Below are 27582 nucleotides of genomic sequence, written 5' to 3' on the forward strand. Positions count from 1 at the left end.
TTACTATCCTTGTGGGGACTTTTAGGGATTTTAGGTCAACACAGTCTGTCTGTCTGCCAGTCTGTCTGTCTGCTAGTATGTATGTCTGTCTGCCAGTCTGTCTGTCTGTCTGTCTGTCTGTCTGTCTGTCTGTCTGTCTGTCTGTCTGTCTGTCTGTCTGTCTGTCTGTCTGTCTGCCTGTCTGTCTGTCTGTCTGTCTGCCAGTCTGTCTGCCAGTCTGTCTGCCAGTCTGTTTGTCTGTCTGTCTGTCTGTCTGTCTGTCTGCCAGTCTGTATGTCTGTCTGTCTGCCAGGTGTCTGCCAGTCTGTCTGTCTGTCTGTCTGTCTGTCTGTCTGTCTGTCTGTCTGTCTGTCTGTCTGTCTGCCAGTCTGTTTGTCTGTCTGTCTGCCAGTCTGTCTGGCTGTCTGTCTGCCAGTCTGCCAGTCTGTCTGTCTGTCTGTCTATCTTCCTGTCTGCCAGTCTGTCTGTCTGCCAGTCTGTCTGTCTGTCTGTCTGTCTGTCTGCCAGTCTGTCTGCCAGTCTGTCTGTCTGCCAGTCTGCCTGTCTGTCTGCCAGTCTGTTTGTCTGTCTGTCTGTCTGTATGTCTGTCTGTCTGTCTGTCTGTCTGTCTGTCTGTCTGTCTGCCAGTCTGTCTGTCTGTCTGCCAGTCTGTCTGTCTGTCTGTCTGTCTGTCTGCCAGTCTGTTTGTCTGTCTGTCTGTCTGCCAGTCTGTCTGTCTGCCAGTCTGTCTGTCTGTCTGTCTATCTTCCTGTCTGCCAGTCTGCCTGTCTCTCTGTCTGCCAGTCTGTCTGTCTGTCTGTCTGTCTGTCTGTCTGTCTGTCTGTCTGTCTGTCTGTCTGTCTGTCTGTCTTTCTATCTTCCTGTCTGCCAGTCTGTCTGTCTGTCTGTCTCCATCCCTTTATCTCTCTATGCCTTCATTCTTTTTCTTCCTCTTGTCTTGCCAGTTAATTATTTTGCTAACTCTAATTATTAATTAACCTCAAGAGTCTCATAGAACTGTGAAGGTCCCAGATTAGTAAACCATCGAAATTGTAGCTATTAAAATCAGATCCAACAATAATATCAAGGGGCTAGAAATCCAGGGCTTAAAAACAAAGGTTTCATTGTACGCTGACGATTCATGTTCTCTTTTAAATCCACAACTTGAATCCCTCCACAGCCTCATAGAGGATCTAGATACATTTTCTAACATCTCTGGATTACAACCAAATTATGATAAATGTACTATATTACGTATTGGATCACTAAAAAATAAAATGTAGTTTACCAATAAAATGGTCTGATGGTGATGTGGATATACTCTGAATACATATCCCAAATGAAATAAATTTGAATAGAAAGTTAGCAAAAATAGATAAGGTCTTGCTACCATGGAAAGGTAAATACCTGTCTATTTGTGGAAAAATCACCCTGATGAACTCTTTAGTATTATCCCAGTTTACCTATTTGCTTATGGTCTTTCCTACGCCTAGCAAACACTTTTTTAAAATTATATGAGAAAATAATATTCCATTTTATTTGGAACAGCAAGCCAGACAAAACTAAACGGGCCTATTTATATAATGAATATGAATTCGGAGGACAGAAATTATTAAATATTAAAGCATTAGACCTATCACTAAAAGCTTCAGTCATACAAAAGTTATACTTAAATCCGAACTGGTTCTCTAGCAAATTAGTAAGATTGTCTCACCCCATGTTCAAGAATGGCCTTTTCCCCTTTATTCAGATTACAACCTCTCACTTTCAGTTATTTGAAAAGGAAATAATCTCCCAAATATCACTATTTCTAAAACAAGCAATAGAAAGTTGGTTGCAATTTCAATTTAATCCTCCAGAAACGACAGAACAAATAATGCAACAAATATTGTGGTTAAACTCAAATATACTAATTGATAAAAAACCATACTTAAAAAAATATATATATTTAAAAAGGTACAGTGGGGAAAAAAAGTATTTAGTCAGCCACCAATTGTGCAAGTTCTCCCACTTAAAAAGATGAGAGAGGCCTGTAATTTTCATCATAGGTACACGTCAACTATGACAGACAAAATGAGGGAAAAAAATCCAGAAAATCACATTGTAGGATTTTTAATGAATTTATTTGCAAATTATGGTGGAAAATAAGTATTTGGTCAATAACAAAAGTTTCTCAATACTTTGTTATATACCCTTTGTTGGCAATGACACAGGTCAAACGTTTTCTGTAAGTCTTCACAAGGTTTTCACACACTGTTGCTGGTATTTTGGCCCATTCCTCCATGCAGATCTCCTCTAGAGCAGTGATGTTTTGGGGCTGTTGCTGGGCAACACAGACGTTCAACTCCCTCCAAAGATTTTCTATGGGGTTGAGATCTGGAGACTGGCTAGGCCACTCCAGGACCTTGAAATGGTTCTTACGAAGCCACTCCTTCGTTGCCCGGGCGGTGTGTTTGGGATCATTGTCATGCTGAAAGACCCAGCCACATTTCATCTTCAATGCCCTTGCTGATGGAAGGAGGTTTTCACTCAAAATCTCACGATACATGGCCCCATTCATTCTTTCCTTTACACGGATCAGTCGTCCTGGTCCCTTTGCAGAAAAACAGCCCCAAAGCATGATGTTTCCACCCCCATGCTTCACAGTAGGTATGGTGTTCTTTGGATGCAACTCAGCATTCTTTGTCCTCCAAACACGACGAGTTGAGTTTTTACCAAATAGTTCTATTTTGGTTTCATCTGACCATATGACATTCTCCCAATCCTCTTCTGGATCATCCAAATGCACTCTAGCAAACTTCAGATGGGCCTGGACATGTACTGGCTTAAGCAGGGGGACACGTCTGGCACTGCAGGATTTGAGTCCCTGGCGGCGTAGTGTGTTACTGATGGTAGGCTTTGTTGCTTTGGTCCCAGCTCTCTGCAGGTCATTCACTAGGTCCCCCCGTGTGGTTCTGGGATTTTTGCTCACCGTTCTTGTGATCATTTTGACCCCACGGGGTGAGATCTTGCGTGGAGCCCCAGATCGAGGGAGATTATCAGTGGTCTTGTATGTCTTCCATTTCCTAATAATTGCTCCCACAGTTGATTTCTTCAAACCAAGCTGCTTACCTATTGCAGATTCAGTCTTTCCAGCCTGGTGCAGGTCTACAATTTTGTTTCTGGTGTCCTTTGACAGCTCTTTGGTCTTGGCCATAGTGGAGTTTGGAGTGTGACTGTTTGAGGTTGTGGACAGGTGTCTTTTATACTGATAACAAGTTCAAACAGGTGCCATTAATACAGGTAACGAGTGGAGGACAGAGGAGCCTCTTAAAGAAGAAGTTACAGGTCTGTGAGAGCCAGAAATCTTGCTTGTTTGGAGGTGACCAAATACTTATTTTCCACCATAATTTGCAAATAATTTCATTAAAAATCCTACAATGTGATTTTCTGGATTTTTTTTCTCTAAATTTGTCTGTCATAGTTGACGTGTACCTATGATGAAAATTACAGGCCTCTCTCATCTTTTTAAGTGGGAGAACTTGCACAATTGGTGGCTGACTAAATACTTTTTGTTCCCCACTGTATAATCTTCGTAAATGATATCATAGGTTGGACTGGTGGAGTTACGTTGCACATGCAGCAAACAAATACATATGGAAATGTCTGCTCTACCCAAAATTACAACCAAATAATTGCAGCATTACCACAAAAATTGGAAGAGGAAAGTGGAAGGGGGAAAAAGTAAGGAACTTGTCTGCCCTGCATTAAAGAACATAATTGGTTCATAATCTATTGCTACCAATAGAATGTTATTTATATGGGGGATACAATCTTCCCAGGTCTGCAGATTTTGCTGCGAAGAGACAGAATCATCAGATATTTTGTTTTGGTACTGTCCATTTGTAGCTTGTTTTTGGTCACAGGTCCAGGAATGGCTGAAGGATTGCAATATTTATCTGGAGCGAACCCTGCAGATAGCACTACTGGGTGATCTGAAAAGGCACAGTCAATTGATCAATAATATAATAATACTTTTAGCAAAAATGTTTATTTTCATTTTCAGTCTGTAGAAACAATGAGAATAGAAGGGTTCCGAACTTTTGTGAAACATCACATTATAGTTGAAAAATATATGGCAAATAGAAATCCAATATGGATTGTGTTAAGAGATAGATGGGAGGTGTTGAATGGAGCTGAATGATGGGACTAATAACAACTAACAACAACTAATAACAACAAGATAACTAATGTAAAGCATACTGTGTCTATAATAAGTATATAGGTTATAGGTTGAGAGCTTTTGTGAAAGAGCACAGTTAGAAAGATATGGCATATAGAAGCAAACCGGATGGACATCATGAAAATGATCGGAGAGGTTGAGGGTAGAGGAAGTTCAGGAGTAAAAACAAACAAAATATAATTATTGTAAAATTGACTGTGTCCATAAAATGTATATAGTATGTATAAGCTGGAAGTAGAGGCCTAAGCGTTGTTGTTCACTAGTTTACTCCAATTAGGGAAGGGGTGGTGGTGTTGGAAAGTAATAAAGGGAAATATATATTTTTAAAGGATATGAAAAGGCACAGTCAATCGACTGTGCCTTGCAAAAGTATTCATCCCCCTTGGCGTTTTTCCTATTTTGTTGCATTACAACCTGTAATTTAAATGTATTTTTATTTGGATGTCATGTAATGGACATACAAAATAGTCCAAATTTGTGAAGTGAAACTTGTTTCCAACAATTCAAAAAAATAAATAACGGAAAAGTGGTGCGTGCATATGTATTCATCCCCTTTGCTATGAAGCCCCTAAATAAGATCTGGTGCAACCAATTACCTTCAGAAGTCACATAATTAGTTAAATAAAGTCTACCTCTCCAAACAGGTCAGGGACAAAGTTGTGGAGAAGTATAGATCAGGGTTGGGTTATAATTTTTTTTTATCAGAAGCTTTGAACATCCCACGGAGCACCATTAAATCCATTATTAAAAAATTGAAAAAATATGGCACCACAACAAACCTGCCAAGAGAGGGCCGCCCACCAAAACTCACGGACCAGGCAAGGAGGGCATTAATCAGAGAGGCAACAAAGAGACCAAAGATAACCCTGAAGGAGCTGCAAAGCTCCACAGCGGAGATTGAAGTATCTGTCCATAGGACCACTTTAAGCCGTACACTCCACAGAACTGGGCTTTACAGAAGAGTGGCCAGAAAAAAGCCATTGCTTCAAGAAAAAAATAAGCTAACACGTTTGGTGTTCTCCAAAAAGCATGTGGGAGACTCCCCAAATATATGGAAGAAGGTACTCTGGTCAGAAGAGACAAAAATTGAGCTTTTTGGCCATCAAGGAAAACGCTATGTCTGGTGCAAACCCAACACCTCTCATCACCCCGAGGACACCATCCCCACAGTGAAGCATGGTGGTGGCAGCATCATGCTGTGGGGATGTTTTTCATCGGCAGGGACTGGGAAACTGGTCAGAATTGAAGGAATGATTGATGGCGCTAAATACAGGGAAATTCTTGAGGGAAACCTGTTTCAGTCTTCCAGAGATTTGAGACTGGGACGGAGGTTCACCTTCCAGCAGGACAATGACCCTAAGCATACTGCTAAAGCAACTCTTGAGTGGTTTAAGGGGAAACATTTAAATGTCTTGGAACGGCCTAGTCAAAGCCCAGACCTCATACCAATTGAGAATCTGTGGTATGACTTAAAGATTGCTGTACACCAGCGGAACCCATCCAACTTCAAGGAGCTGGAGCAGTTTTGCCTTGAAGAATGGGCAAAAATCCCAGTGGCTAGATGTGCCAAGCTTATAGAGACATACCCCAAGAGACTTGCAGCTGTAATTGCTACAAAAGGTGGCTCTACAAAGTATCGACTTTGGGGGGGTGAATAGTTATGCACGCTCAAGTTTTCAGTTTTTTTTTTCTTATTTCTTTTTTGTTTCACACCCAAAATTATTTTGCATCTTCAAAGTGGTAGGCATGTTGTGTAAATCAAATGATACAAACCCCCCAAAAATCAATTTTAATTCCAGGTTGTAAGGCAACAAAATAGGAAAAATGCCAAGGGGGGTGTATTCTTTCGCAAGCCACTGTATATATGTATGTATGTGTATATGTATGTGTATGTGTATGTATGTGTATATATATATATATATATATATATATATATATTTGCGAGAAAAAATACATATGGGGGATTGGAAGTGATGCAGACAATTACATTGATGGAAGTTACAATCTATCTGCAATATTAAAACTGATCTACCCCCGTAAATATATATATATATATATATATATATATTTCGGCTGTGTGTGTTCGGGTTTGACTGTTCACAGCTAGAGCTGTGTGTGTGTGTGGCCCCTAGGGTGTCTGTAATTAGTCATCAGAGAGCATCACCCCAACACAGTCTGCACACCTCTGTCTGTCTTTCTCTCAGCCCCTCTGTCCTTTGCTCTATTTCCTTCACTCAGTCTTTCTCGCCTTCTCTCTTTGTCTCTGTCTCTTTCTCTATTTCTCTCCTTCTCTCCTTCTTGCTCTCTTTCAATTCAATTTCAATTTCAATTTAAGGACTTTATTGGCATGGGAAACATATGTTAACATTGCCAAAGCAAGTCAAGTAGATAGTAAACAAAAGTGAAATAAACAATCAATATTAACAGTAAACATTACACTCAGAAGTTCCAAAAGAATAAAGACATTTCAAATGTCATATTATGTATATATACAGTGTTGTAACAATGTGCAAATAGTTAAAGTACAAATGGGAAAATAAATCAACATAAATATGGGTTGTATTTACAATGGTGTTTGTTCTTCACTGGTTGCCCTTGTCTTGTGGCAACAGGTCACACATCTTGCTGCTGTGATGGCACACTGTGGTATTTCACCCAGTAGATAAGGGAGTTTATCAAAATTGGGTTTGTTTTCGAATTCTTTGTGGATCTGTGTAATCTGAGGGAAATATGTGTCTCTAATATGGTCATACATTTGGCAGGAGGTTAGGAAGTGCAGCTCAGTTTCCACCTCATTTTGTGGGCAGTGTGCACATAGCCTGTCTTCTCTTGAGAGCTAGGTCTGCCTACGGCGGCCTTTCTCAATAGCAAGGCTATGCTCACTGAGTCTGTACATAGTCAAAGCTTTTTATTTAAGTTTGGGTCAGTCACAGTGGTCAGGTATTCTGCCACTGTGTACTCTCTGTTTAGGGCCAAATAGCATTCTAGTTTGCTCTGTTTTTTTTGTTAATTCTTTCCAATGTGCCAAGTAATTCTCTTTTTGTTTTCTCATGATTTGGTTGGGTCTAATTGTGTTGTTGTTGTTGTCCTGGGGCTCTGTGGGGTCTGTTTGTGTTTGTGAACAGAGCCCCAGGACCAGCTTACTTAGGGGACTCTTCTCCAAGTTCATCTCTCTGTAGGTGATGGCTTTGTTATGGAAGGTTTGGGAATCACTTCCTTTTAAGTGGTTATAGAATTTAACGGCTCTTTTCTGGATGTTGATAATTAGCGGGTATCGGCCTAATTCTGTTCTGAATGCATTATTTGCTGTTTTTCATTGTACACTGGGGATATTTTTGCAGAATTCTGCATGCAGAGTCTCAATTTGGTGTTTGTCCCACGTTCTGAGAGACAAGGCAAGAAGGGCCTTCTATGCCATCAAAAGGATCATAAAATTCGACATACCAATTAGGTTCTGGCAAAAAATACTTGAATAAGTTATAGAACCCATTGCCCTTTATGGTTGTGAGGTCTGGGGTCACAACCATAAAGGGCAATGGGTTCTATAACTTATTCAAGTATTTTTTGCCAGAACCTAATTGGTATGTCGAATTTTGTGATCCTTTTGATGGCATAGAAGGCCCTTCTTGCCTTGTCTCTCAGAACGTTCACAGCTTTGTGGAAGTTACCTGTGGCGCTGATGTTTAGGCCGAGGTATGTGTCATTTTTTGTGTGCTCTAGGGCAACGGTGTCTAGATGGAATTTGTATTTGTGGTCCTGGCAACTGGACCTTTTTTGGAACACCATTATTTTTGTCTTACTGAGATTTACTGTCAGGGCCCAGGTCTGACAGAATCTTTGCAGAAGATCTAGGTGCTGCTGTAGGCCCTCCTCGGTTGGTGACAGAAGCATCAGATCATCAGCAAACAGTAGACATTTGACTTCAGATTCTAGTAGGGTGAGGCCGGATGCTGCAAACTGTTCTAGTGCCGTCGCCAATTTGTTGATATATACAGTGGGGAGAACAAGTATTTGATACACTGCCGATTTTGCAGGTTTTCCTACTTACAAAGCATGTAGAGGTCTGTAATTTTTTATCATAGATACACTTCAACTGTGACAGACGGAAATCCAGAAAATCACATTGTATGATTTTAAAGTAATTAATTTGCATTTTATTGCATGACATAAGTATTTGATACATCAGAAAAGCAGAACTTAATATTTGGTACAGAAACCTTTGTTTGCAATTACAGAGATCATACGTTTCCTGTAGGTCTTGACCAGGTTTGCACACACTGCAGCAGGGATTTTGGCCCACTCCTCCATACCCTTCAGGTTTCGGGGCTGTCGCTGGGCAATACGGACTTTCAGCTCCCTCCAAAGATTTTTTATTGGGTTCAGGTCTGGAGACTGGTTAGGCCACTCCAGGACCTTGAGATGCTTCTTGCGGAGCCACTCCTTAGTTGCCCTGGCTGTGTGTTTTGGGTCGTTGTCATGCTGGAAGCCCAAGCCACGACCCATCTTCAATGCTCTTACTGAGGGAAGGAGGTTGTTGGCCAAGATCTCGCGATACATGGCCCCATCCATCCTCCCCTCAATACGATGCAGTCGTCCTGTCCCCTTTGTAGAAAAGCATCCCCAAGGAATGATGTTTCCACCTCCATGCTTCACGGTTGGGATGGTGTTCTTGGGGTTGTACTCATCCTTCTTCTTCCTCCAAACACGGCGAGTGGAGTTTAGACCAAAAAGCTCTATTTTTGTCTCATCAGACCACATGACCTTCTCCCATTCCTCCTCTGGATCATCCAGATGGTCATTGGCAAACTTCAGATGGGCCTGGACATGCGCTGGCTTGAGCAGGGGGACCTTGCTTGCGCTGCAGGATTTTAATCCATGACGGCGTAGTGTGTTACTAATGGTTTTCTTTGAGACTGTGGTCCCAGCTCTCTTCAGGTCATTGACCAGGTCCTGCCGTGTAGTTCTGGGCTGATCCCTCACCTTCCTCATGATCATTGATGCCCCACGAGGTGAGATCTTGCATGGAGCCCCAGACCGAGGGTGATTGACCGTCATCTTGAACTTCTTCCATTTTCTAATAATTGCGCCAACAGTTGTTGCCTTCTTACCAAGCTGCTTGCCTATTGTCCTGTAGCCCATCCCAGCCTTGTGCAGGTCTACAATTTTATCCCTGATGTCCTTACACAGCTCTCTGGTCTTGGCCATTGTGGAGAGGTTGGAGTCTGTTTGATTGAGTGTTTGGACAGGTGTCTTTTATACAGGTAACGAGTTCAAACAGGTGCAGTTAATACAGGTAATGAGTGGAGAACAGGAGGGCTTCTTAAAGAAAAACTAACAGGTCTGTGAGAGACGGAATTCTTACTGGTTGATAGGTGATCAAATACTTATGTCATGCAATAAAATGCAAATTAATTACTTAAAAATCATACAATGTGATTTTCTGGATTTTTGTTTTAGATTCCGTCTCTCACAGTTGAAGTGTACCTATGATAAAAATTACAGACCTCTACATGCTTTGTAAGTAGGAAAACCTGCAAAATCGGCAGTGTATCAAATACTTGTTCTCCTCACTGTATGTTGAAGAGGGTGGGTCTTAAACTGCATCCCTGTCTCACCCCACGGACCTGTGGAAAGAAATTTGTGTTTTTTTTGCCAATTTTAACCGCACACTTGTTGTTTGTGTACATGGATTTTATAATGTCTTGTGTTTTTCCATCAATTTGTATAGCAGACCCTCATGACAAATTGAGTCAAAAGCTTTTTTGAAATCAACAAAGCATGAGAAGACCTTGCCTTTGTTTTGGTTTGTTTGTTTGTCAGTCAATTAGGGTGTGCAGGGTGAATACGTGGTCTGTCGTACGGTAATTTGGTAAAAAGCCAATTTGACATTTGCTCAGTACATTGTTTTCACTGAGGAAATGAACTAGTCTGCTGTTAATGATAATGCAGAGGATTTTCCCAAGGTTGCTGTTGACGCATATCCCACTGTAGTTATTGGGGTCAAATTTGTCTCCACTTTTGTGGATTGGGGTGATCAGTCCTTGGTTCCAAATATAGGGGAAGATGCCAGAGCTAAGGATGATGTTAAAGAGTTTAAGTATAGCCAATTGGAATTTGTGGTCTGAATAATTGATCATTTCATTGAGAATACCATCAACACCACATGCCTTTTTGGGTTGGAGGGTTTGTATTTTTTTTGCAGTTTGTTCTTTGTTACAGGGCCAAAAAGATTGGAGAAGTGGTTTACCCATACATCTCCATTTTGGATAGATAGCTCTTCGTGTTGTTGTTTGTTTAGTGTCTATGGATTCTTCAATTACATTGAGCTGATTTCTGACATGCTGTTCCTTCTTTTTCCGTAGTGTATTTCTGTATTGTTTTAGTGATTCACCATAGTGAAGACATAGACTCAGGTTTTCTGGGTCTCTATGTTTTTGGTTGGATAGGTTTCTCAATTTCTTTCTTAGGTTTTTGCATTCTTCATCAAACCATTTGTCACTGTTGTTACTTTTCTTCGGTTTTCTGTTAGAGATTTTTAGATTTGATAGGGAAGCTGAGAGGTCAAATATACTGTTTAGGTTTTCTACTGCCAAGTTTATACCTTCACTATTACAGTGGAACGTTTTGTCCAGGAAGTCTAAAAGGGATTGAATTTGTTGTTGCCTAATTGTTTTTTCGGTAGGTTTCGACACTACCTTCCTTCCATCTATAGCATTTCTTAATATTATTCAGTTCCTTTGGCTTTGATGCCTCATGATTGAGTATTGCACTGTTCAAGTAGACTGTGATTTTGCTGTGGTCTGATAGGGGTGTCAGTGGGCTGACTGTGAACGCTCTGAGAGACTCTGGGTTGAGGTTTGTGATAAAGTAGTCTACAGTACTACTGCCAAGAGATGAGCTATAGGTGTACCTACCATAGGATTCCCCTCGAAGCCTACCATTGACTTTGTACATACCCAGTGTGCGACAGAGCTGCAGGAGTTGTGACCCGTTTTTGTTGGTTATGTTGTCGTAGTTGTGCCTAGGGGGGCATATGGGGGAGGGAATGCTGTCACCTCCAGGTAGGTGTTTGTCCCCCTGTGTGCTGAGGGTGTCAGGTTCTTGTCCAGTTCTGGCATTTAGGTCGCCACATACTAGTACATGTCCCTGGGTCTGGAAATGATTGATTTCCCCCTCCAGGATGGAGAAGCTGTCTTCATTAAAGTATGGGGATTCTAGTGGGGGGATATAGGTAGCACACAGGAGGACATTTTTCTCTGTTGAGATAATTTCCTTTAGCCAAATGTAAAATGTTCCTGTTTTGATTAATTTAATAGAGTGAGTTAGGTCTGCTCTATACCAAATTAGCATACCCCCTGAGTCCCTTCCCTGTTTCACACCTGGTAGTTTGGTGGATGGGACTACCAGCTCTCTGTAACCTAGAGGGCAACCAGTGGGTCCGTCTCCTCTATACCATGTTTCTTGTAGGATGACAATGTCTGTATTTCCGATTTCTTTGGTGAATGACCTCAGGCCTTGGATATTCCAGGATGAAATAGTGAAGGCTTTGTGTTCCATAAAGTGTCTAAGGTTGTTGGTCGTGTGGTTTGGCCTCAGGCCAGTAATTGTGAGCAGAGCCTGCTGAGCATCTGGTACATGCCATTGGCTTGGGCTAGTGTAAGAGTGGGGGTTGGGCCTGTTTGCCTGCTCACAGCCTGGGCGTATGTGTGACTTTCATGTTGAGGCCCTCTTTGCGGGAGTGGGGGGCACAGGGTGGGTAGCTCCCCCCTATATATCTCTCTCTCCCCCCTGTATATCTCTATCTCCCCCCTGTATATCTCTCTCTCCCCCCTGTATATCTCTATCTCCCCCCTGTATATCTCTCTCTCCACAGCGACTTGGTCTTATCAGGCTCATTAGAGTGCTGTGGTCTTGCCAAGGAGTTTGGTGCTACAATGTGGAAAAAATGACTTCATTACTTATCAGTAACACACAGACAAAGACATACACTCACACGCATACACACAAACACACACACACACACACACACACAAACACACGCACACACACAAACAGTAGAAATACACCTTCAACAATAATGTAATACTCCTAAATCTCAGATATAAGCATCCTAGATATAAGAATCAATATTTCAGTTTGACAAATACCACATCATCAACTTGTGCCATATACTTTCTATTTTCATTAGGCCATATCAAATCGACCGTGCCCAAAATTGTAACTTGTAGCTAACTAGTAGAGAATCCCTCCCATTGAATTATCTTGCCTATTCTGTCAGGCTGTGGAAATTTAGAAACAGGATATCCCTCAGAAGCAGAGAAGAAGAAGAAGAAGAAGAAGAAGAAGAAGAAGAAGAAGAAGAAGAAGAAGAAGAAGAAGAAGAAGAAGAAGAAACTCATCCATCATATCAGAAATGAACCAGCCAGTTACTTAAAAAATAACAATTCATCTTGCAATATTTACTATAATATACTGTCAGTGTTCTACTCTATTATTGTGAGATAGGGGTTGTAACTAAACTATAATCTGTTTTCCCTTCAATGTAGATGTACATTAGTATGAAATATTGAAATTAGCATGTTAATTAGCATGTTAGCAAGCGACTGGATGTCAAAGGCCACATTACTGCAAACTCATTATATGGAAGGATTAGGCTATCAGAGAGAAAATCATAAAATCCAATTGGTTATACACAAGAAAATACAAACCATAATCATAAATAACAATGTGAATGTAAATCAGCTCTCTGCAAATCAACTCAGACAATGACATTCCATCACAACAGTAAATAAAATGATCAGCAACAATGTGTTATGTGTTATCTACTGCCAGGGATTGTTAATTAGCTATCGACTGGACAGGGAAAATCATTCAGTCATAAGACCGGCCGGTGGGATGATTACGCATTAACATCAATATTCACACATACTGTACTTCCCTCCATTACACGTCATCTCCATGTCGACTCAGTCCCTGCTATAGAACTTGAATCCTCCCTAAGTCCCTCCCTACCTCCCTCCCTCTATACATCCATCTCCCTATCCCTCTATACATCTCTCTCGCTCTCTCTCTTTCTTGTCCTCTCCTCTCTCTCTCAAACAAACTCTCTTCCTTTCTCTCTCCCTCTCTCAAACACACACACTCTCTCTACCTCTCTCCCCCTTTTTCCCTCTATCTCTCTCTCTCTTTCAGTGAGTCAGTGTGTTTTAGAGCGTGTAATAACTGTTCATCTGCACAGGGAATATGTCACTACAGAGAGAGAGGGAGAGAGATGGAGAGAGAGGGGCGGGCTAAGAGACTGTTGCCAGCTGAAAAACAACCCAACACACACACAGTCTCTCTCCCTCCTTCTCCCTCCTCTCTCTCCCTCCTTCTCCCTCCTTTCTCTCCCTTTCTTTCTCCCTCTCTCTACAGTTTGTTATTGGTATAATGGATGTTTTTCCAACAGCTGCTTAGCTTCTGTTATCACTTCCTGAAGCGCTGGGCAGGCTGACACGCTAATCAGCTTTTAAGCACCAGAAATTAGCTCTCACTGGATAATTGTGTATGCACAGGTTTTTCATATACTCTGATTGTTCGGTGGAGTAGTCAGATTAGCTGCAAGATGTCACTCTATACGTTGGGTTGAAAACCATGAGGCTTAGGTAGGAGGCATGGTTGTGTTTAGTAGGGTGCAACATTCTGAACACTGTAGATACAATTCTGGTGTTTCCATATCACCCTTGACACAGAATCATATCTGTCCTATATCATTTATTTATATCTCATCGTTCTGAAAAGTTGTACTCCAGTGAAGGGTATGAGGTATCAGTGTAGCTTCAGTGAAGTACTTGTGGATTCACCATCAAATACACTGATATTACTCTATATTAAAATAGTTCAGCTCTCTACTTCAAGTGAGCTTTGATCGCTATCTCTTTGAACTGCTATCAATCAGTCTTGGATCACTTTACAAAATGTCAACAATGTTTTTTCCTCACTACTGTGACTGCTGGATAGACTTAGTGACACAGATATGGGCCCGTATTCATCAAGCGTCTAATGAGTAGGAGTGCTGATCTAGGATCAGGTATTCTTTCTCTGAGACGCTTGATATATCTATTGGCTCTGTGAACAGAAGGGGATCATGAGTGGATTTGATAACAAACACAGAAGCATAGCTAAAGGATTAGCAAGTTATCTGAGGAAACATCCTTCTGGCCGCTATTCTCTACACAGAGACGCATCTTTCTCAGTAGAGAGATGAAAAAATCATTATCTGATGCAAGGCTAATACAGGTCAGTGCCTTTGAGTTTTGCTGTGTGCCTCGCTGGTCTCTGTTGGTTCTCTGTTCACCCTTCATTGATCAATCATTGACTGACTGACCACAGAGTCCACTCCACTCCACTCTAGACACCTGGCCTACAGTCAGCAACACACACCTGACCTACTATAGGCCATAGTCAACAGAGCATGATGGAAACCTCTGGACTCTACAGACCCCTCAAGGACCAGAGTTAGGGACACCTGCTCTAAAAGCTTGCACTACCCTTACAGAGTTGTCTGCCTAAATAAAGTGATAAACTAGAAAATAAATAGTATTTCTATGAAAAAGCACTGTTACAATAAGTGAATCCCTGTCGGAGAATATCAGAGTTGTGGAGTCGCATTACATTTTACATTTACATTTTAGTCATTTAGCAGACGCTCTTATCCAGAGCGACTTACAGGAGCAATTAGGGTTAAGTGCCTTGCTCAAGGGCACATTTACGTCATTTAGCAGACGCTCTTATCCAGAGCGACTCACCAATTGGTGCGTTCACCCTATAGCCAGTGGGATAACCACTTTACAAATTTTTTTTTGGGGGGGGGGGGGGGGGTAGAAGGATTACTTTATCCTATCCCAGGTATTCCTTAAAGAGGTGGGGTTTCAAATGTCTCCGGAAGGTGGTGAGTGACTCCGCTGTCCTGGCGTCGTGAGGGAGCTTGTTCCACCATTGGGGTGCCAGAGCAGCGAACAGTTTTGACTGGGCTGAGCGGGAACTATGCTTCCGCAGAGGAAGGGGAGCCAGAAGGCCAGAGGTGGATGAACGCAATGCCCTCGTTTGGGTGTAGGGACTGATCAGAGCCCGAAGGTACAGAGGTGCCGTTCCCCTCACTGCTCCATAGGCAAGCACCATGGTCTTGTAGCGGATGCGAGCTTCAACTGGAAGCCAGTGGAGTGTGCGGAGGAGGGGGGTGACGTGAGAGAACTTGGGAAGGTTGAACACCAGACGGGCTGCGGCATTCTGGATGAGTTGTAGGGGTTTAATGGCACAGGCAGGGAGGCCAGCCAACAGCGAGTTGCAGTAGTCCAGACGGGAGATGACAAGTGCCTGGATTAGGACCTGTGCCGCTTCCTGTGTAAGGCAGGGTCGTACTCTCCGAATGTTGTAGAGCATGAACCTGCAGGAGCGGGTCACCGCCTTGATGTTGGCGGAGAACGACAGGGTGTTGTCCAGGGTCACGCCTAGGCTCTTCGCACTCTGGGAGGAGGACACAGCGGAGTTGTCAACCGTGATGGCGAGATCATGGAACAGGCAGTCCTTCCCCGGGAGGAAGAGCAGCTCCGTCTTGCCAGGGTTCAGCTTGAGGTGGTGATCCGTCATCCATACTGATATGTCTGCCAGACATGCAGAGATGCGATTCGCCAGCTGGTTATCAGAAGGGGGAAAGGAGAAGATTAGTTGTGTATCGTCAGCGTAGCAATGATAGGAGAGGCCATGTGAGGATATGACAGAGCCAAGTGACTTGGTGTATAGGGAGAAAAGGAGAGGGCCTAGAACTGAGCCCTGGGGGACACCAGTGGTGAGAGCACGTGGTGCGGAGACAGCTTCTCGCCACGCCACTTGGTAGGAGCGACCGGTCAGGTAGGACGCAATCCAGGAGTGAGCCGCGCCGGAGATGCCCAGCTCGGAGAGGGTGGAGAGGAGGATCTGATGGTTCACAGTATCAAAGGCAGCAGACAGGTCTAGAAGGACAAGAGCATTACTTTCTCCATATGTCTTATTTCTGGGTGGCTTCAGGATTTTCAGGATCTATAGCTCACATCCTGCTGCTCTCTGAGGTGTGTCCAGTGCTGCTGTGTTTCTGTGCTGCGTGCTAACACTACTGTACAGATGTATGAGTGTGTTGCCTACTCACCCTGCGGTGCCCCTCTGAGAGGCCAATCTGTCTCTAACACACCTGCAGTCAGACATGAGCTTAATAACTATCAGTTCACATTGATATATTCCTTGCTTTCCCTCTTTTTCTCAACAATATATCTCGGTTTCATCTCTCTACTTCTGTCTGTCTCTGTTTTATCTCTGTCTGTATCTCTCTCTCTCTCTCTTTTGCCCTCTACTTCAGTCTTTCTCTCTCCTCTTTTTACTACCTTTGTCTATCTGCCTGTCTCTGTTTTTCTTTGTTGGTGTTCCTCTCTCTGTCTGTCTCTCACCCTCTCGCTCCACCTTTCTCTGTCTCTTTTGTCCCTCTCTTTCTATTACTCTGCCCCCCACTATTCACATCTCGCTCCATCTTTATTCCGTTCTCTCTCATCCCCTCCCTCTCTTTTTCTTGTTATCTCCCTCCATCCAACAACAAGCTTCCAGTGAAAAGGGAAACAGGGTAAACAACCATGTTGGCCGGAGCTCCCCTCTCTCATTTGTCCCCTCTCTCTCTATTGCCCAAGCGCCAGACAAACACACACACATGAACACTAAGGGGAGTCTAAATCTGGAATGTAGGCTGAAAGGTTGAGATGATAAAGGTTAAACAATGTGTTGTGTTGTGTAGTGTGTGTGTGTGTGTGTGTGCGCACGCGTGTGTGTGTCTTAAGGATATGTCGTGGAAATTCTACACAGGGACACTCTAAGTCAATCTTAAATGAATTATTCTTTATTATCAGCGCGCTGGAGAGGTTCCAACCAACTCAATGCACCAAGTACACATGTTGATCAGGAGCTCCCCTCTTTGGGGAAGTCCTGTTATCCCTTATATACTGGCTACAGACACGTTACATAGTTCATAGGGTTGGTTCCGGCATGTGTCTGGCACCGTCTCCTATCTTATAGAACATATTCTGGGTGTTCTGATGGTCCTAAGGAGGATGTCATGTCGCCCCAAGATGAACATTTTCAAGGCTGTCTTTTCACTATATATTTTTTCCATCACAGGTATGCAACATGAGACGTATGGCGAATGGCTAAGTACTCAGGGGTTAAATCCTAACAGAGTATTAGGGGGATTAAGTAGCTGTTATGTCATTCGTATGAAGTCCTTTCAGATGCTTATAGATGCATTATGAATGCTCTATGTATAGCCATTGTAAGTCATTACATGAGGTGCTGAGGGGTTAAACTGCAAGAGTACCCTGGAGCCAAGCAGCATCATGCTCTAATACTCTAGTGGTACCACACCTGAGCTGCACCATATGTATTTATACATAGTCTTATGGAATAGGTTAGGTCGTTTAGGCAGCACACTACAGCTCACTACCAGTTCCACACTCCAGGGGGCAGCAGCAACCTTGTCCAAGTGCTGAGCCTGGTTGATAAGCACATCAGGTGCTGCCAATTAAGGGGGTCTTCAGTCAGAGTACCAGCTTGCAAACTATGAAGCAGCTGGTTGGTTTGGTGGCCCTCAATTTGGGCTTGCCTGTTTGTAGTTTCCTTTTTGTAAATATTTATGTTTCGTCACCATCTGAACAAATAATAACTTGCAAAGACTGGCCGACCAAGAGGTCAAGAGAGACAGAGCTGGCCATGGACCAATGTAAGGTTGCTGTCTCCCTGGGCACAGTACATTCAACACCTTCGGCGCATATGCTAGCCCTATAAAATATGATATATTTTTTACCTGATTCTGTTCTTTCCCAAATTCCATTTTGTTTTTCCAGGTTTCTGTTTCCCCTGGGTTTTTTCCAGGTTTTTCACTCTCAAAATCACACTTTTCTAATAGAAAGACAACTTAATTGGAAGTTCTAAGTCCACAACAATGCTTAAACCACATCAGGCAACCACATTTGAGGTCTGGAATTTTCTTTCTTCGAAATTTAGATTTTTGAGTGTAGTTAACCTTTAATTCCTGTGTACACCTAGCAAGAGGCTGTTGTTTAGTGGTGGGGTTTCTTGCGCACATGTGATGGTAAAAAAAAAAAACTTTCCATCTACCAGAATACTTTTCATTAGCATCATCGCTAATGGCTACACAAAGTGGTGGTGAACCGCACATACAGACAGTGGGAATTCTCATTGCCTCTTCAGAAATTGCAGGAAATACGAGTCACTGATGCATCCTAATACATTTGCCCAAGTTTATCATAAGACATGAACAGATCACAATACATTTAGTTGATTCCCTACTAATAAGTTCAACACATTTTTGAATATTGTTAAATTCCGTTTTAATGTCTGGATTCTGTGATTCCGTCCAAGTTTTCCGCATCGCAGATTTTATAGGGCCCTAATATGCCTTTGAGAAGAGGCAAACAGAGAGCGAAAAAGCAGAGACCGAGAGAAATAACATTTCTAAAGGAAAATAATGAGCAACTCTAGCCACCATGGAGATAACAAGAGGTGCCAAAGCTCTCCCAGTTGTTTTTCTTTCCTCTCCCCTCTCTATCCCAACTTTTTCTCTCAACTCTTTACACTTTTTTTTTCTTCTTCTTTTTTCTAAGAGACCATAATGGTGAACCTTTCATGAATATGACTCAGTAGTTTACAGTGATTCAAATCAGGGCTAACCACTGTGCTACAAGCACTACACACACAAACACTCACACACATGCACACACACGCGCGCACACACACACACACCTACGCCCAACACACACACACAGATTTGACCTTCACGCTAGGGGATATCGCTAGGCAGGAGCTGATCCAGATATGAAAAGTAACTGTAGGAGGCCACCGTGGAGCTGCAAGATGTCATGGCTGCGTTCGGTTTTCAACGAGGAGGTCAGCAAAGCCAACATTAATCCAAGGCCTACCTGCTGTGTGAATGGCAAACTTGAATCTAACACAAGAGTTGTATAATGTTATTTGGTTATCAGTGAGGAAGTCAAAGACACCAAGTCCAATATCAACCAGGTACCTGTAGTGTAAACCACAACTTCAATCAGTTATCTACCAATCAACTTACATCAGACAGTGGCATCACAACAACATTTCAGAAATGTTCAACGGCAAAGTGTTATCTGTTATCTACTGCCAGGTCTTGTTAGTTATTTTATTCATGGATGCCAAGGGAAGCCAGGTTTCCCCAAAAAATGTACCAAGAAAAAAAAGAAAAAAACCTACACAATTATGTATCTTTCATCTCTCTGTGTTTCGTAATTTTTCTTCAATTCGCAAGAGGCTGAATGCATCTCACCGGAGAAAGCATCTGAGCAAGCGAAACAGCACCACTCTGTATGTGTAGGCCACCTATTTGATGCTGTCTGGTCAAAAAGAGTGTGACATTGCTGCCGCCCGTAGCACTGAATGCAAGGGAAGCCAGCGAACATTTGGCCTCCCTTGATAAAAAAAAAATGAAATAATAGACAATCGCCTCCCGAGTGGCGCAGTGGTCTAAGGCTAGCTGTGCCACTAGAGATCCTGGTTTGAGTCCAGGCTCTGTCGTAGCCGGCCACGACCGGGAGACCCATGGGGCGGTGCACAATTGGCTCAGCGTCGTCCAGGGTAGGGGAGGGTTTGGCCGGCAGGGATGTCCTTGTCCCATCACACCATAGCGACCCCTGTGGTGGGCTGGGCGCAGTGCATGCTGACTCGGTTGCCAGGTGTACGGTGTTTCCTCCGACACATTGGTGCGGCTGGCTTACGGGTTAAGCGGGCACTGTGTCAAGAAGCAGTGCGGCTCGGTTGAGTTGTGTTTCAGAGGATGCACGACTCTCGACCTTCGCCTCTCCTATGTCCGTATGGGGGTTGCAGCAATGGGACTGTAACTACTACCAATTGGATACCACGAAAAAGGGGGTAAAATACCCACAACATTTGTACAAAAAATTTCTAATAAGAAAATAATAGACAGTCAGCGTTGAGCTAAACTGAGTGAGCTCAACTATTAACGGTCCTGGCGCACCAAAGAAAAGTGTCAAGGGAAGCCAGTTTGGATTTGGCTTCACTCCAATCACATCACACCGAGAGCAATACGTCATTGACAGGAACAACTTGAATTGTTGCATCTCGTTGTGTTGTTGTCGTCCAGTGGCTAGCTAGCTAGCTAGCTAAAATTGGCCCTTGCCTAAATTAGCCATGGATGGAGATAGGGATTTGGACTTGTGGTTTTACTTAATTCTCCGTACTGGCCAATGATTATAACGCCGATTCTAATCCAACCATAAATTCATACATTTTGCCCCTGGCCTGAGAGGATGGAAGTTCAATATGTAGCTAGATGTAGAAGGCTAATGTTAACTAGCTAACATTGCCAATGAAAGGAAGTTAGGCTAGCGAGCAACCATTTTAGCCAGGTAGCCTAGGACAACAGAAAATAAAAGTGGGTACTGTATGACAGCCATAGACCGTTTCATCAACATGAAAGAGAGGAGGATGGCATTGCCGTTTCTCTACAAGTAGGATGAGTCAACATGTTTTTCTACTTGCACGCACACATTCACACACACACACACACACACACACACGAAGCCAGTGACTGTTTTGCTAGCACAGACTGGAACATGTTCCGAGATTCTTCAGATAGCATTGAGGAGTACACCACATCAGTCACTTGCTTCATCAATAAGTGCATCGATGACGTCATCCGCACTGAGCTAAAGGGTAGAGCTGCTGCTTTCAAGGAGCGGGACTCTAACACGGACACTTATAAGAAATCCCGCTATGCCCTCCGACGAACCATCAAACAGGCAAAGAGTCAATACAGGACTAAGATTGAATCGTACTACACCGGCTCTGACGCTCGTCGGATGTGGCAGGGCTTGAAAACTATTACAGACTACAAAGGGAAGCACAGCCGCGAGCTGCCCAGTGACACAAGCCTACCAGATGAGCTAAACCACTTCTATGCTCGCTTCGAGGCAAGCAACACCGAAGCATGCATGAGAGCACCAGCTGTTCCGGATGACTATGTGATCACGCTCTCCATAGCCGATGTGAGTAAGACTTTTAAGCAGGTCAACATTCACAAGGCCGCAGGGCCAGACGGATTACCAGGACGTGTACTCCGAGCATGTGCTGACAAACTGGCAAGTGTCTTCACCGACATTTAAAACATGTCCCTGACTGCGTCTGTAATACCAACATGTTTCAAGCAGACCACCATAGTCCCCGTGCCCAAGGACACTAAGATAATCTGCCTACATGACTACCGACCCGTAGCACTGACGTCTGTAGCCATGAAGTGCTTTGAAAGGCTGGTCATGGCTCACATCAACACCATTATCCCAGAAACCCTAGACCCACTACAATTTGCATACCGCCCCAACAGACCCACAGATGATGCAATTTCTATTGCACTCCACACTGCCCTTTCCCACCTGGACACCTACGTGAGAATGCTATTCATTGACTACAGCTCAGCGTTCAACACCATAGTGCCCTCAAAGCTCATCACTAAGCTAAAGATCCTGGGACTAAACACCTCCCTCTGCAACTGGATCCTGGACTTCCTGACGGGCAACCTCAGGTGGTAAGGGTAGGTAACAACACATCTGCCATGCTGATCCTCAACACGGGGGCCCCTCAGGGGTGCGTGCTCAGTCCCCTCCTGTAATCCCTGTTCACCCATGACTGCATGGCCAGGCACGACTCCAACACCATCATTAAGTTTGCCGACGACACAACAGTGGTAGGCCTGATCACCGACAACGATGAGACAGCCTATAGGGAGGAGGTCAGAGACCTGGCTGTGTGGTGCCAGGATAACAACCTCTCCCTCAACGTGACGAAGACAAAGGAGATGATTGTGGACTACAGGGGGAAAAAAAGGACTGAGCACGCCCCCATTCTCATCGACGGGGCTGTAGTGGAACAGGTTGAGAGCTTCAAGTTCCTTGGTGTCCATATCACCAACAAACTATCATGGTCCAAACACACCAAGACAGTCGTGAAGAGGGCATGACAAAGCCTATTCCCCCTCAGAAGATTTGGCATGGGTCCTCAGATCCTCAAAAAGTTATACAGCTGCACCATCGAGAGCATCCTGACTGGATGCATCACCGCCTGGTATGGCAACTGCTCGGCCTCCGACCGCAAGGCACTACAGAGGGTAGTGCGTACGGCCCAGTACATCACTGGGGCCAAGCTTCCTGCCATCCAGGACCTCTATACCAGGCGGTGTCAGAGGAAGGCCCTCAAAATTGTCAAAGACTCCAGCCACCCTAGTCATAGACTGTTCTCTCTGCTACCGCACGGCAAGCGGTACCGGAGCGCCAAGTCTAGGTCAAAAAGGCTTCTCAACAGCTTCTACCCCCAAGCCATAAGACTCCTGAACAGCTAATCATGGCTACCTGGACTATTTGCCCCCCCATCCCATCTTTTTACGCTGCTGCTACTCTGTTAATTATTTATGCATAGTCACTTTAACTCTACCCATATGTACATATTACCTCAACTACCTCAATTAGCCGGTGCCCCCGCACATTGACTCTGCACCGGTACCCCCCTGTATATAGCCTCCCTACTGTTATTTTATTTTACTTCTGCTCTTTTTTTCTCAACACTTTTTTTTATATATATTTTTTTTTCTTTTTCATTAAGAAATAAATGCATTGTTGGTTAAGGGCTGTAAGTAAGCATTTCATGGTAATGTCTACACCTGTTGTATTCGGCGCATGTGGCAAATAAAACGTTATTTGATTTGATTTGACACACACACATAGAGAAAGAAATCAGAACCATGGTCAAATCATATTTAGCTTACGCTGATTGGACTAAATCATTTTTGGTATATTTTAGTTTTTACTGTATTAGACTAGGCATATGTGATTTGATGATGTTGAAATGTTGAAGTTGAAATGGTGCTGGAATAGTGGAGGCAGCTCCTGTTTTCTTTGCGACTTGCGGTAACTCTCTATGGTTCTAAATCAATAGTTGTTTAGTAGTCAGAAAATGTCGGAAACATTAACTTGCTTGACCATGCTGTAGGTCATGTACATGTAACCGTTTGTTACATGCAATATGCTTTGTAGACTTCACCGGACAGAGGTTGCTCTCTCGTTTTGTGATGAAACAAAGGTGTGGTTGAATTTATTCTGCCACTGTGTCTTCTTAATATCTCAGCCTTAGGCCTATATATCACGGTCACAAGGCATATGAACCAGCAGGTTATAGAGCAAACAACGCAAATATCACAACACATAGGTTGTAATATGGCATTTTTTTCTGGCTTGGCTTCCTTAGTGATTTTACCCATGCACCACTACTGTTGACTTACAGGAAAGGCAATCAATTACAGAGAGCTGTGATTATGGACTGGTAGTACAGTAGCCTATGACAGGGCTGATGGGAAAGGAAATTAGACTTTACTTTATCCTTTTGATTCCCTTTGGGAGCAGAGGGCTTTAGCTTAGTGGGCTAACACAGTATTGTGGTGGGCAGAAGACCTGGGTTTGAATCCCTGTTTGTTACAGGAATGTAGGGCATCCACCATGCAGGTGACACGCAGAGACACAAAAAATCTGGACATCTAAACCAGATAGCATTTAAGAGTAGCAAATAGTGAATGGTAAGACATTAACCTTCTTTCTAAGACCAAATGTGGAACATATTACTGTTTTCTGATTAAGAGGGAGTCTCCCTTTCCCAAAGTCACTTTGCATTACTGTCTGTAGACTAGCAGATGCACCAACAAAACCCATTTTACTACCAGATATATTTGAAAATGCTTTAGTTCAAAGCGTTGGAGTACTGAATTGTTGTTGTGTTGTTCTGGATGGCATCTACATTCATATCGTTAATTCAAGCAGACGTGTGTGTGTGTGTACTTGGGTGTGCGCCTGTGTGTGCGCTTGCCTGCGTGTGTATGTGTCTGTGTGTGTCTGTGTAGTCATGGACACCAATTACCAGTAAAGCCTCTAAATTAACAACTAATAAAGAGATTAGTGCGCTGGTGAAAATCACATGTAAATGAAAAGGAGATATGCATGTACACAACAACAGATTGTGTGGCCTGACTGAAGAGCCAAAACAGATACAGCAACTAATGGGTGTTGTTACAGTAGTTTACACCTGCTGTATCCTGTGCACGTGACAAATAACCTTTGATTTGAAAATGGAATACATTGCTCGTTGAGACTGGGTTGCAAAACATGAGTCAGTACGAGTTGTGAAAGAGATGATTTTATACATTTGGGGATCTAAAATGTATCCACCCACACATCAACAAACAACACATACCTTTCAGCACTATACCAGCCTCCACCCCACACAAACACACCGGCACACACACACCGGCACACACACCACTTCCACAAACCCCCACCCCCCACCTACACACACGCACGCACACACACACACACACATATCTGAGGGCTTCCCACCGAAACACCATAAGGTACCACCCTACCACCCATAGCTAAATGGACCCAGCGAGAGAAACATGAATGAAGGAGGAAAGCACGGAGGGTTTTGATGGTTATAAATATGGTTGTGCTGAGCGGCTGTGAACGCTGTGTGTGTGTGTGTGTGTGTGTGTGTGTGTGTGTGTGTGTGTGTGTGTGTGTGTGTGTGTGTGAGTGAGGCCGGTGTGGGAACAGACAGAGTATTGTACTGCCTGGCCTATCTGTGTCTGGCCCTGAGCCACAGCTAAAAGAGACATGCTGTACTGTACATGGATAGAGACAGACAACTCACTGATACAGTGAACAACACGGCTAGACAGACATACTGTAGAACTGCATTGATACAGTCAACACAGCTAAAGGAGGGACATATTGTACATGGATACAGACAGCTCACTGACACAGCAACCACACAAACACAGTCAACACAGCTATAAGAACACAATCAACTCACTACCACAGTCAACAGCTAAAAGAGACAGCTAAAGGAGGGACATATTGTATACTGACAATACAGTCAACTCACTGACACAGTCAACACAGCTATAAGAACACAATCAACTCACTACCACAGTCAACACAGCTAAAAGAGACAGCTAAAGGAGGGACATATTGTACACTGACAACACAGTCAACTCACTGAAACAGTCAACAATAGAGCTAAAGAAGAGACATAGGCTGTGTCTGAAATGGCAACCTATTCTCTCAGCAAAGCAAAAGGAGACACATACTGCACCATAACATAGTGAAGACACTCAAGGAGACACATACAATAACAACACAACACCATTCCAAATACCCCTCCTAGTGGTAACTGGAGACATCAGTAGTGGGCTTTGTAGAGATTCCCAATGCCTTAACATCCAATAATAGTAGACCTACCCCGACCTACTTAAAATATGCCACTCCAAAAGGACCTTCAGCACCCCACCCACCCACTGCTGGGAATGCCAATGTCTCAATATCTCTATGCGAAATATGTTTACAAGCAGGTGTGTGTGTGTGTGTGTGTGTGTGTGTGTGTGTGTGTGTGTGCATGTAGGCTATTTGCTGTAGCCTACATATCTGAGATGTTTGAAATGTACAGAAAACAACATGAACGTCGATGAGTCGACATGCAGTGCGAGCTGTGCGACACACCTCCGTTTGACATTGACACACATTTCTCCCGTGGCGCGCGCGCGCCAACAGCCTCGCAGCCTGGGGTTGATCCCCATCCCCCCAGCCATAGACACACACAGATACAAACACATAAAGTATAGTAATATGACATGAACACCGTTACAAGCCTATAGATTTGCATTTTGGCCAACATTTTTATGCACAAACAAGAGCGTCTGATTGGAATATGAGGAAGGGGTTGAGTGGGGCGGGGGCATCTTCAGAGTTCAAGTTCATGCGTATTTAGTGTAATTCAATCAATGTCAGTATTCGGAAAGAAGCTTCCCGTGGTTTCTGTCTGGTTTTATCGGGTTTTATGTTCTGTCTGGGAAGTGAAAACGATGAACAAAGACCGTAAATTGCAGCGCCACATGTGACTGTCGATAAACATACTCTCTCACACACACGCCGCGCGCGCACACACACAAAGGCTTTAGCCTATAAACCGTCGTGAAAATATGACATTTGTTTCCCTATCCCATTGCTATTGATGATAAACAGAGCATCTGCTAAACCATTTCTTTCTTGTTTTTTATGCGACTTTTATTTTTTTTATTTTTTTGGGGGGGATTATTTGTGTATTAGTAGTGCACTGTTAGACACTTAATGCACAGATGGAGCTAGAAACATAACCATTTCGCTGCACTTATTTTAACATTTGCTAATCTGTGTAAGCGACAAATAAACTTTGATTTGATTTGACCAGACACTGCAATGTTTACAAGTAGGCTAGACCAGTGCATGGTTTGACTCAGCTGGGTAAAGATTGGGGTCACAGCTCAAATTATCATAAAAAACTCTAACATTCTCACCATATACACTTTGCAGAATTTAAAAAATGCATTTACATCTGAATTTGGTGAATATATCTCACTTTGTCCAATCTTGTCCTAAATCGTTTTTTTTTTTTACTTGCATTGCTGCAAGACTGTTGATATGTTATTTGAAAATTAAGACAAAATACTTGCCTAAAATAACATGAGAAAACAAAACACCAACAATGTTATTAACATCTATTACATGTAATAAAAATAGGCTACTTACCCTAAGTCAACAAAAAGGTTCAGACAAAATAAGGACTTATTTATAAAATATATGCAAATGTCACAACTCTCGTCTCTTCTTCAGTGATTTATTGTTTTTCACACTTGTACCTCGTCGGAAGATCCCGAAAGTCTGTGTTGATATTTCACTTTCCTCCACCTTCGTTATTTTTCGCAGATCGTTATTTTTTTTTTACGGTCCTTTCTCGAGTATGAAGAAAAATCCTACAAAAAATATGGACCCGTCAATCAAGCGACAAGTTACTTTACTACGATTTTAGGGGAGGACAACTATGTTGTTATCAAACGTATCCGTTAGGCTGCCAATATTTAGCATCTATTTTAATAAAAGCTTCAAACTGCAAGACTGTATCTTAAACTGATAACTACAGCGGATATCTAAAGACTAAATGGCGATGTGATATTGGCGCAAGCTCTTCGTCTCGCTCTCGGCTCCCCCTCTCTCGGTTATGGAAGGCGCCCGTTGAAATGACTTGTGGAACAAAACGCGAACGCATTCCAAGGTTCTGGTTACAGAGGCAGATATGATGAGGTGAAAAGCAGCGTGCTATTTGGGGATGTGCCAAAGGACAAATATACACACCTCTAAGTAAAACAGAGAAAGAAAGGCAATGGATTTCGGGAAGGATGTCAA

General features: G+C 43.1%; 1 protein-coding gene across 1 annotated transcript in view; it reads right to left on the reverse strand.

The window, feature by feature from the left end:
* The window catches only part of LOC311132979 (protein NDRG2), a 42924-nt gene extending 15604 nt beyond the window's left edge, over window positions 1-27320 (reverse strand). Inside the window, exon 1 of the mRNA XM_084166383.1 lies at window positions 26929-27320. The gene's annotated coding sequence lies outside the window, so the exon portion shown is untranslated. The remainder of the gene's footprint in view (window positions 1-26928) is intronic.
* Between the last annotated feature and the right edge of the window lie 262 nt (window positions 27321-27582).

Source organism: Coregonus lavaretus, assembly GCF_964263955.1.
Source record: "Coregonus lavaretus genome assembly, chromosome: 7".
In the NCBI taxonomy this organism is placed as follows: Eukaryota; Metazoa; Chordata; class Actinopteri; order Salmoniformes; family Salmonidae; genus Coregonus; species Coregonus lavaretus.